This window comes from Paramormyrops kingsleyae, chromosome 13 (genome assembly GCF_048594095.1).
Source record: "Paramormyrops kingsleyae isolate MSU_618 chromosome 13, PKINGS_0.4, whole genome shotgun sequence".
Lineage (NCBI taxonomy): Eukaryota > Metazoa > Chordata > Actinopteri > Osteoglossiformes > Mormyridae > Paramormyrops > Paramormyrops kingsleyae.
The window spans coordinates 10885546-10893984 of NC_132809.1; the positions used below are offsets into that span (position 1 = coordinate 10885546).

Here is an 8439-nt window from a genome sequence, read left to right on the forward strand (position 1 = left end):
AACTGCTCAGCTGCAACTGTAAATCACTGCCACGGTTTATTGAGGGGGAAAATGGATTTTTGTTTCTAGACTGCATTGACTTGCGGCTGAATGGTAGCAAATGGAGACAAGATTCAATACTTAAATATGGGAAACAACTATCCTTAGTTCGCATGTGACTTCTTTCAGATGCTCCATAATTAAAATCCTATTTTAAAAGAAAAAAGAAAGGCCGCCATTTTCCTCCCTACCTGAATATAATTTTACTTGCATAAATGTACCGTAATTTTCTGACCGCAGTTTAAAATGATAAACCAAAGACGGCCTTTGATTACCAGGCAACAGGCCGGATCAGAAGCTGAACATGTGTTTTGATTGTTTCGATTGACGGCTGACTAATTGTCTTGGCTTTCTTCTTAGGTGCATCAGAAGGAGTTCAGCAGTCCACCATGAAGATGGCGCATCCACTGAGAGGCGTCACGTCGGGCGATCGGCAACATCGACGCGGCAGATTCATTCGGTCCCCGGCTCTCCATACGCTTGTTTGGCTCTCTGACATATTTAATCCCCTCCATGTGCGCAAGCGAGCTTGATTGCATCACACACACACAAGCCAGGGTCGTCCCAGCGTATCTGTGAGTAGCAGTTGATGCAAAGGAGGGTAAATTGGCAAGCCGGCGCAAATGATAGCTATCATCAGTCAACGACAAGGTCTGCAGCCAAGCGTGAGGGAGGTGTAAGCTAGACAAAGGCTAAAATGAACAGTAGGCACTGAATCGAGCACTTTTCCTGCTCACTGGAGCAGGCCGGTGCGAAACAGCCAGACAACAACAAAGACACCCCATATAAGGCTGATGCCAGGTCCTCCCAGTACGTCTGCGTTACAGCTCCTCTCCCGAATAAGAGCATATTGCAGACAAGCCACCTGATCCCCAGGGATGGCTGTGCATGAGACAGCTTCAGGAGATAAAAAAAAAAGTAGGTGACCAGAGTCCAGCTGCGCCCGATTTCAAGAAAACAGCTCCTGAGAAGCGGGCAAGCAGAGGGCCGCGGTCTGAAGGTCGCCGTGTGACAGGAAGGGCAGGTCCCAAATCACGGGGCATGGGGGAAACAGTCGGGCCCATCTGGCCACGGCTACGTCCCGGCAAACGGCAGGCACCGGGCGGGCCGTCTAGATACGGCCGCTTCCACATGAGGAGCACGAGGTCGGCCCTTAAGGGGACGCACGAGAGACACACAGTGCATCTTTTCAGGAGCCGCTGCACGCAGCCGAAGGGGCGTTCACTTCAATCACAAAGCTGACCCGGCCGCCATTTTGAGTTTCAGCTATGGGCAAAACTCCGCCATTCAATTACATGATATTGATGAAATCAGCGTCCACTATATAGTTAAGTCTGAATCCTCCATCTGAAAGGAACCATATATATCAAGAAAAACACAGATAAGGAAGGACTGTGGGGCACTGAGCCTTAAATTGACTTTTAAATTGGCTGCACAGAGCACACAGATAACAACATGAATATATAAGAAGGCGGCGCCGTATTACAAAAAAAAGTTACGATGCAGTGCAATTTTTTGAGCAAGATTAAGTCAGCGTTAAATCTATTACAGAAAATATTTATGCTTCACATTTATCTTTTTCCTGTCCAGTGTAAGTGTCTGAGCCAAGCCAGATCATAACCTCATTTTACAGAATTACGTCAGACTTTAAAACAATAGCACAGTAAAAAAAAATGACATTATCCAAAGGGCACCTTGGCTCTTGAATGTATTTTATGTACTGAAATACAATGCTAACTAAACTCTATGCTAATAAGTGAGTCACACGGCCGTAGTTCCACGGCGACATGGAGACTGTAGGAATTATGGGAAACCAAGCTATGTTGCTGCTCCCAAAACCACAGTAGCAAAGGCGCATTCGAAGCAACTTGGAAACCTTACTGACCGACACCCATCCATCTTCTCTAACTGCTTATCCAGTACATGGTCAATATGTAAGCCTGTTGGAGTCTATCCCAGGACTGGGTTTGGACAGCAGATTAAGGCTCTGACTTCAAAGAATGTTTGGAAGCGTCTTAAACATAAAGGCCATTTGTACTAACATGAGTTTCAAATTTCAGTTTGGCTCAGAGCGTCAGGTCTCTGTACCTGCGACCAGAAGGTTGCTGGGTCAAACCCCATGTCTGGCAGAGAAGCCACATTTCCACTGAGCCCTTGGGCAATGCATTTAACACCCCACCCTCAAAAAAATGTGGAATGGATGGCTGATTATATGCTCTCTATATATCTTGATGTGTGTACCACATTCCAATATACCTGCACTTGTACAAAGGGTAAACTGTCAAATATAGCTTCATTTCATTTTACAACAAAAAATATATTTAATAAAAAAACACTTTTTTTTCAGAACTGAGTGCCCATATTTCTTAAAGTATCAGTCAGGATAATAGCATGGTGCACAGCTAGGTTCCAGGTCTAGAGCTGAAGATCACTGCTGAGGAGCACAGGTTAATCCAGGTGTGGGGAGTCCAGCCATGGTCTGGATTTGGATGAACTCTTTTGTGCATCAGCAAGGGAGGGGGGGCTGTCTTCACCCGCACTCACACAGTAAACGTGGGTAATCTGCTTAATCTTGTAGTGAGGATTCAGGCCCCATCTGAATATGCACAGGTAATGAAGCCTCACAGAGATCCCCCAACCCCCCCCCCCCACACTGAATCACGCCACTCTCTGCACCAGCTAGCTTCTTCCAAGTAGATTTCAGGGTCTGGATGGAGCTAGATAAACATTCCCAGTAAGGTGTGGGATTTACCCAGTGCTCGCTTTTCCTTATTGTCGGCTGCTCCTTTGCAGCTGTCGTAATAACCAAACAAGATACGAACCAGCTGGGAAGGTAGGGGTCGGTAAATGCCAAAAGACAGCCGACGCAGGTCTCCAGAGAAAGCCCACCGCCCCCCTGTCATTATTAAAGGGTACATGTGATCTTTATGGACGAGCCTAGCAAACGTATACCCTTTGCTTTGCCGGGTCTCTGATATATTGCCGGGACACACTGCCAAAACCTAAAATGAGCTGAAGGACTATTAGGCTGCATGCAACAATAGGTCTGTTTCCTTGTGATAAAGGACAGAGACATTCTCTAGCTACAGTCTTTCCTGGCCAACGTGCATTGCTGAGCTTCCCAGCGCCACACTGACTACACTGAAGTAGTGTTATTAGGTCAGTGTTATTATGAGCCATTACCGATATGTCCTACACATCAAATCAGGGGTGCAGCTGCTCATCTCAGCCACCGAGCAAGCAAAACAGGCGTCATTCAACTGATCAAGTGGCAATTCTTAAACCAGCATCATCTTCAGCCTTGAGAGACAAGACGGAGAGAGATAATAGGCATGCAGATTACAAAGCACTGTGCTCTTCTGAGAATGCCAGATTGGGAACTGGATCAGGACTATCTGGGGAAGTATGACGGGACAAATGAGAACATTTATTTTTGTAATATTTTGTTATATGGAGCAGAGGGAGAACTTATCAGTCACGCAGAAAAAATACCAGCGTCGGTGACACAGACGGTCACGGGAGGAATCCCTGCAATTACAGGGGCTCGCAAGAAATAGATGTTTTATCCATATTTAATTGCTCCAATCCAACGTTTTCCATTTTCACTAGGTGGCAAGGAAACAAAAGAAGAAAATGTGCTCATTACATGTGCTCATTACTGGCAAAACAAACTCAACTCATACACATTAAAAGGAGAATCCTCAAGAAATCGAAAAAAGCAATTTTCTCATAAAGCCAAAAGATATTCCATTTAGTTTGTGGATCTCTATGGGCCGGCAGCCGGGGCGTGGACAGGGAACACGTCGGGCTGAGCGATGACCCCCCCTCTCGTTTTCTCCCATCTCGTTAAACTCATCAACGGCTGATGGTGCAGGGACAGCCCACGGGAATGGAGACGTAGGCACAGCGAATCAGCTGAGCTCACCGGGGCCACCATCACAGGAGGGAGACTCACAGAAGGCCAAACCGACCGACCTCATCTGTCGACATATCATTGGATATTAGCATCACGGGGAGACATGGCCCGTCACTCTGTGGGGGCATCAGTGCTGAAAGCCCAGGGACAGACTCTGATTCTGAATTAATTTCACGTGCCCCAGGGTTTTAATAATGGTGACTCTACTTGCCTGGCCATGGGGGGGGTGGAGTGTGTGAGTGATGTTGAGGGTTTGTGACTGGCCTTGAACCTTGAACACAAAATTCAGTTTTTACAAAGAGCCGGAAAAATGTTGAGGGAGTAACAATGTCGCTGTACTTTTATGGTCGTATAACCCCCCCTGAGAGGAGAGAAATCCCCACTGGTAGGTCACTGTGCTGAGCTGAATAAAGTGTGATTGGGGTGACAAAAGTTTAACCTCAGAACTCAAGGACCGTTGAGGCAACAAGACAAATAGGACACAAGCCCCAAGCACAGGTCGACATCATTTTTTAGACAGAACCTTACCAGAAGTGTGGCAGCACTCAGAAATTTCATTTGATGGCGGCAAGTTAGCAAACCTGGGAAAACCACATGGCGGGGGGGGGGTCACCCTGAGTCTCTATTTAAATTAAACTGAGTGCCTTCCTTATTCGAGTGCTTGCTTGCCAAGGTCAAGTATCAGCAAGGTTAAGTGCAGCTCGAAAGCGGGCGAACAGCCGATGTACTCTAAATAGTCTTTTTTGCATGCTGGGAACGTAGTTTTTTTAGCGTAGACGTTTCAATATCAGGCTGTAAGATGACGGAGAGTCTGGCTTCACCGTATCCTTCCCCTCCACTCAGATTAATCTGAATAATCTGTTCTGTTCTGGAAGTCGCTTTATTTTTGCAAGCAGACCAAACAGATCCATCACAGCAATGCAAACCATCCTGCAGCCAATACATTTACTAAACAGAGGAAGGTAAAGTCTGACCCGGTTTAGCCATTCACAGATGGCAAGTCTTCCGTCATTTTCAATACACGATCAGGGCAAAGGCTAACCGCCAACACAAAACAAAGACAGACTCCTTAATATGTGTGCTTTCCGGCCGTAGAAACAGCTCCTAGGGAAAAGGTTTGCAAAAATATATATAAAAAAATCAAGCAACCTGAAAATAAATGAGAAGACACCATTTAAACAACCCATTTGCTGACCAAGGGAACATGTTTCTGGAACTCCTTCCAATTGTATACAAATGCGCGAACCAAAAGTACCGCCAGCTTCATGTTTTCAAACTTCAACTCATTGCACAGGCCACCATAAAAATGAAGCATTACGGCCGCTAATTCAGCCACTTGAGACAGTGTTCCTACCCCAAATGCTAATTGATTGTTGCAACCCTGAGTTCGTCTGAGCAAGGCTGTGAAGGCGTCTGACACCTCCGCATGTGGCAGCACCGACCATAGCACCTTGCCTCGTATTTAATGACTCCCCCTGAGCCCGTATTTTCACGCACAAGTGGCTAGTTAATTGAAACCCGACTTGGCTGCGAACACAAGCCTGTCGAACAAGTGCGGGAGTCTGCAGCCTTTATCTGATGTCAAAGATCACGACTCGGCGTGAACTTCTGATAATTTTACATAAACTGTTTAGTGAGAAACCTCCATTGGAATGCGCTGTTTATAATCTTACCCAGACAATAATTCAAAACAGAAGCCAGGTGGGATTTTTATCAAGAATGGGCAAAACTACATATAAGTACATAATAAAACGTTCTATTGACAAACATCTTTGCTTTAAGATTGATTAGATAAAAACCATTTCCCAGTCGTTCAAAAGAACAACTCCGGACAACGATCCAAAAAAGGAAATAAAGATGAAAAACGCACAGGTAGCACCAGAGTTTTGGCAGATCTAAATAGGACCCGGAGCTTTATACCTTTTTATCCGATCTGTCACTCTAGTGTCCTGCCGCTGACACCTTTTCACCGCTGTTTCGAGACGAACCTGGTGACATAAACAAACAAGCGAAATATTATTCTACGGTTATGAAGCGAAATCAAATAACCGGGGCGTTTCAATAAAATCCATAACAAACCATTAATATAAGAGCTGAAAATCGTAATAGCAAGTTCAGTAAAACGAAGACTTTTACGTTTCTACTCCTGGGTTATGACGCAAGATCTCGGACAAAATAGGCAAGAAAAAGACAGACAAATTGTCCACTTAGCTTCCAAACAGAAATCATGATCACTTATTTAATGATCATTGTTTATTAAGATTATGTTTTTTTAGTGTTCAAGATGAAGCATTACGTTTTATATAGTTATATATTATTTTGTAATGTCATACCTATCAGGCAATTATGGGTACCACATTCATTACTCTTAATATAGGAATAAAATCTTGATTTGGGATGGCTCAGTCTGCCTATTTATTTCTACGACATAGGGCTGAGTCGAATTTGTAACAGATTTTTTGCACAGGTTACAAGGTATAAATGATCGATTCATCATTATTCCACAAAACTGCAGTACTACCGAAAAACTCAGACAGCCTAGTTTGAGTCCTTGTGTGAAAATATACATAAAGGACAGGGCGGTAATAATACATATTTAATAGTGATCATTTTTATGCGAGATATTAAAAAACAAGAAAAGTGTCATAAAGTAAGGAGCACGGACTAAAAGCGCAGAGTATGAATGACTAAAATGATAAAAACAAAAATCATATGTTATGAACGGAAACTGTTATAATTAAAATACTGCTCAAATGTAACGTTGAATGTTATTATGTACCACCATATACAATTGAATCATAAGACCAATTCTTTAGACTATATAAAGTTAAAATGGCAAGTATGCGAACAGCGAAGTCATTCATCAGAAAATGAACTGTCAGTGTGCTCCGTATAGATATAATGCTTTCAGTAAAAGGCGTGGGGAACAAACACTCCATCTATGGTGTAATTATACCTTTGTGCGATCCTGTTTAACACACTGTCGCAGTCTAGAGAAGTCGGATTGCAGATATTAACATGTTTTAAACAAATCAGTTGAAAGAAAGCACAACACCGCACAAAGTAATCGGTAATCAAGTTTTACCTATAAGTGTATCCCGGAAAATCGTGCCCAGGGCAGCGATGTACTCCACAAAGTGACTTAATCGCGGATTCTTCGGTGCTTAAATCGGTTACAAACACAGATGGGTTGGCAAAAAAAGACAGCTGAACGAGTGAAAATAATGTCCAACGGGAACAACAAGCTCTCAACTAACAAATTCCCAAGCCCTTGAACACCAACCCCCCAGCCTGCTCATGCCGTCTTTTGGGTGCGATCGGTATGCAAACAGTTTTCATCCCAACTCATTGCGCGCTCGCTACGGACAGTCAGCGCTCAGCCACTGGGGGCGGGCATTCAACTTTCGTCTCCGCCTACTATTAACCCCTTTCTTTTACCCATGTGGGGTAATCACTACTTAATACGTCTCTCTGATGATGTATACACATCACACCATTTTTAGTCTCTCCTAATCATTTGATCGTATTAAATGAGTCGACACAAACTGCCAAATTTCGTGCTTAATCACTTTACGCGAGATTTCTATGCTCCGGGGGCAACAGGCAATGGCTCTGAAGTGTTTTCTTTCCACAACGCTTCCTCCAGACCACAGATGGACACCGATAAGAGAAGTGGTGACTGCCTGTCTCTAGAAGTCGTGACACTGAACGTCCTCCGGGACACGTGATACCTTAAGCTTAACGCAGTTTTCCTTCCTCCCACCGCCCAAAAAAAGAGCATCATCAAACGGATTGTCGACAGTAGTTGAATCATAGTGAGGAATGTGGTTAATATTGCGTGCACTGCAATCTGATGTACGGTAACGGCAGCTACTCTAATTACTTAAAAGAGTAATTGCCTCTTGTAGTAAAACCGACAAAGAGTCTTGGTGGCATAAAACACACACAGCCTAAGCTTGGCATTGACTAGGAATCTGTTCTGCTTGGACAGTCTTGCCCAACCGAGAAATCACCAAAGGACATTCAGATTAATTGCCTAAGCTGTGTTTACATTCCCGCAGACATACAAACTGATCTCTCCCAGGAGAATTTTGAAAAAAGGATGCCCATCTCTAATTATTTGCTGTAGAGCCAGATTGAATAAAACGGGTAGGGGGTGAGGTGCTGTAGGGCATTCCCTAAGGATAGCTTCATCTTTCTACAAAGGCATTTATTTGGGACTTTATGTGTAGCTTATTCCATGCTAAGGGACCCATTGAATTATTTTTAGTACATGTCACTAGCATGCTTGCTAAAATTAGTAAATGTACAAATAAAGGCATAGTCCAGTCTTCAAACAAATGGCATCAGTTTTACCTGTAGTTCAAAGCACAACTGATTGGTTAAAATGTGTTTATGAGTCTAGCTAGACTAGGGACGCAAACTTTCCGAAAACTTTCCAGAAACTTTCCAGAAACTTTCCATTCCATATAGGAATTAATGGG

The 8439-nt window shown here is 43.9% G+C and overlaps 1 protein-coding gene across 3 annotated transcripts in view; it reads right to left on the minus strand.

Annotated features, from left to right (window-relative positions):
- The window catches only part of LOC111859457 (tetraspanin-18B), a 43504-nt gene extending 36191 nt beyond the window's left edge, over positions 1 to 7313 (minus strand). For 2 of the 3 annotated variants that reach the window (XM_023842130.2, XM_023842129.2), the window contains exons 1-2: positions 7041 to 7313; positions 5876 to 5943 (exon numbers count right to left, since the gene is read on the minus strand). The gene's annotated coding sequence lies outside the window, so the exon portion shown is untranslated. The remainder of the gene's footprint in view (positions 1 to 5875; positions 5944 to 7040) is intronic. The other variant, XM_023842128.2, reaches the window with a different exon arrangement.
- Between the last annotated feature and the right edge of the window lie 1126 nt (positions 7314 to 8439).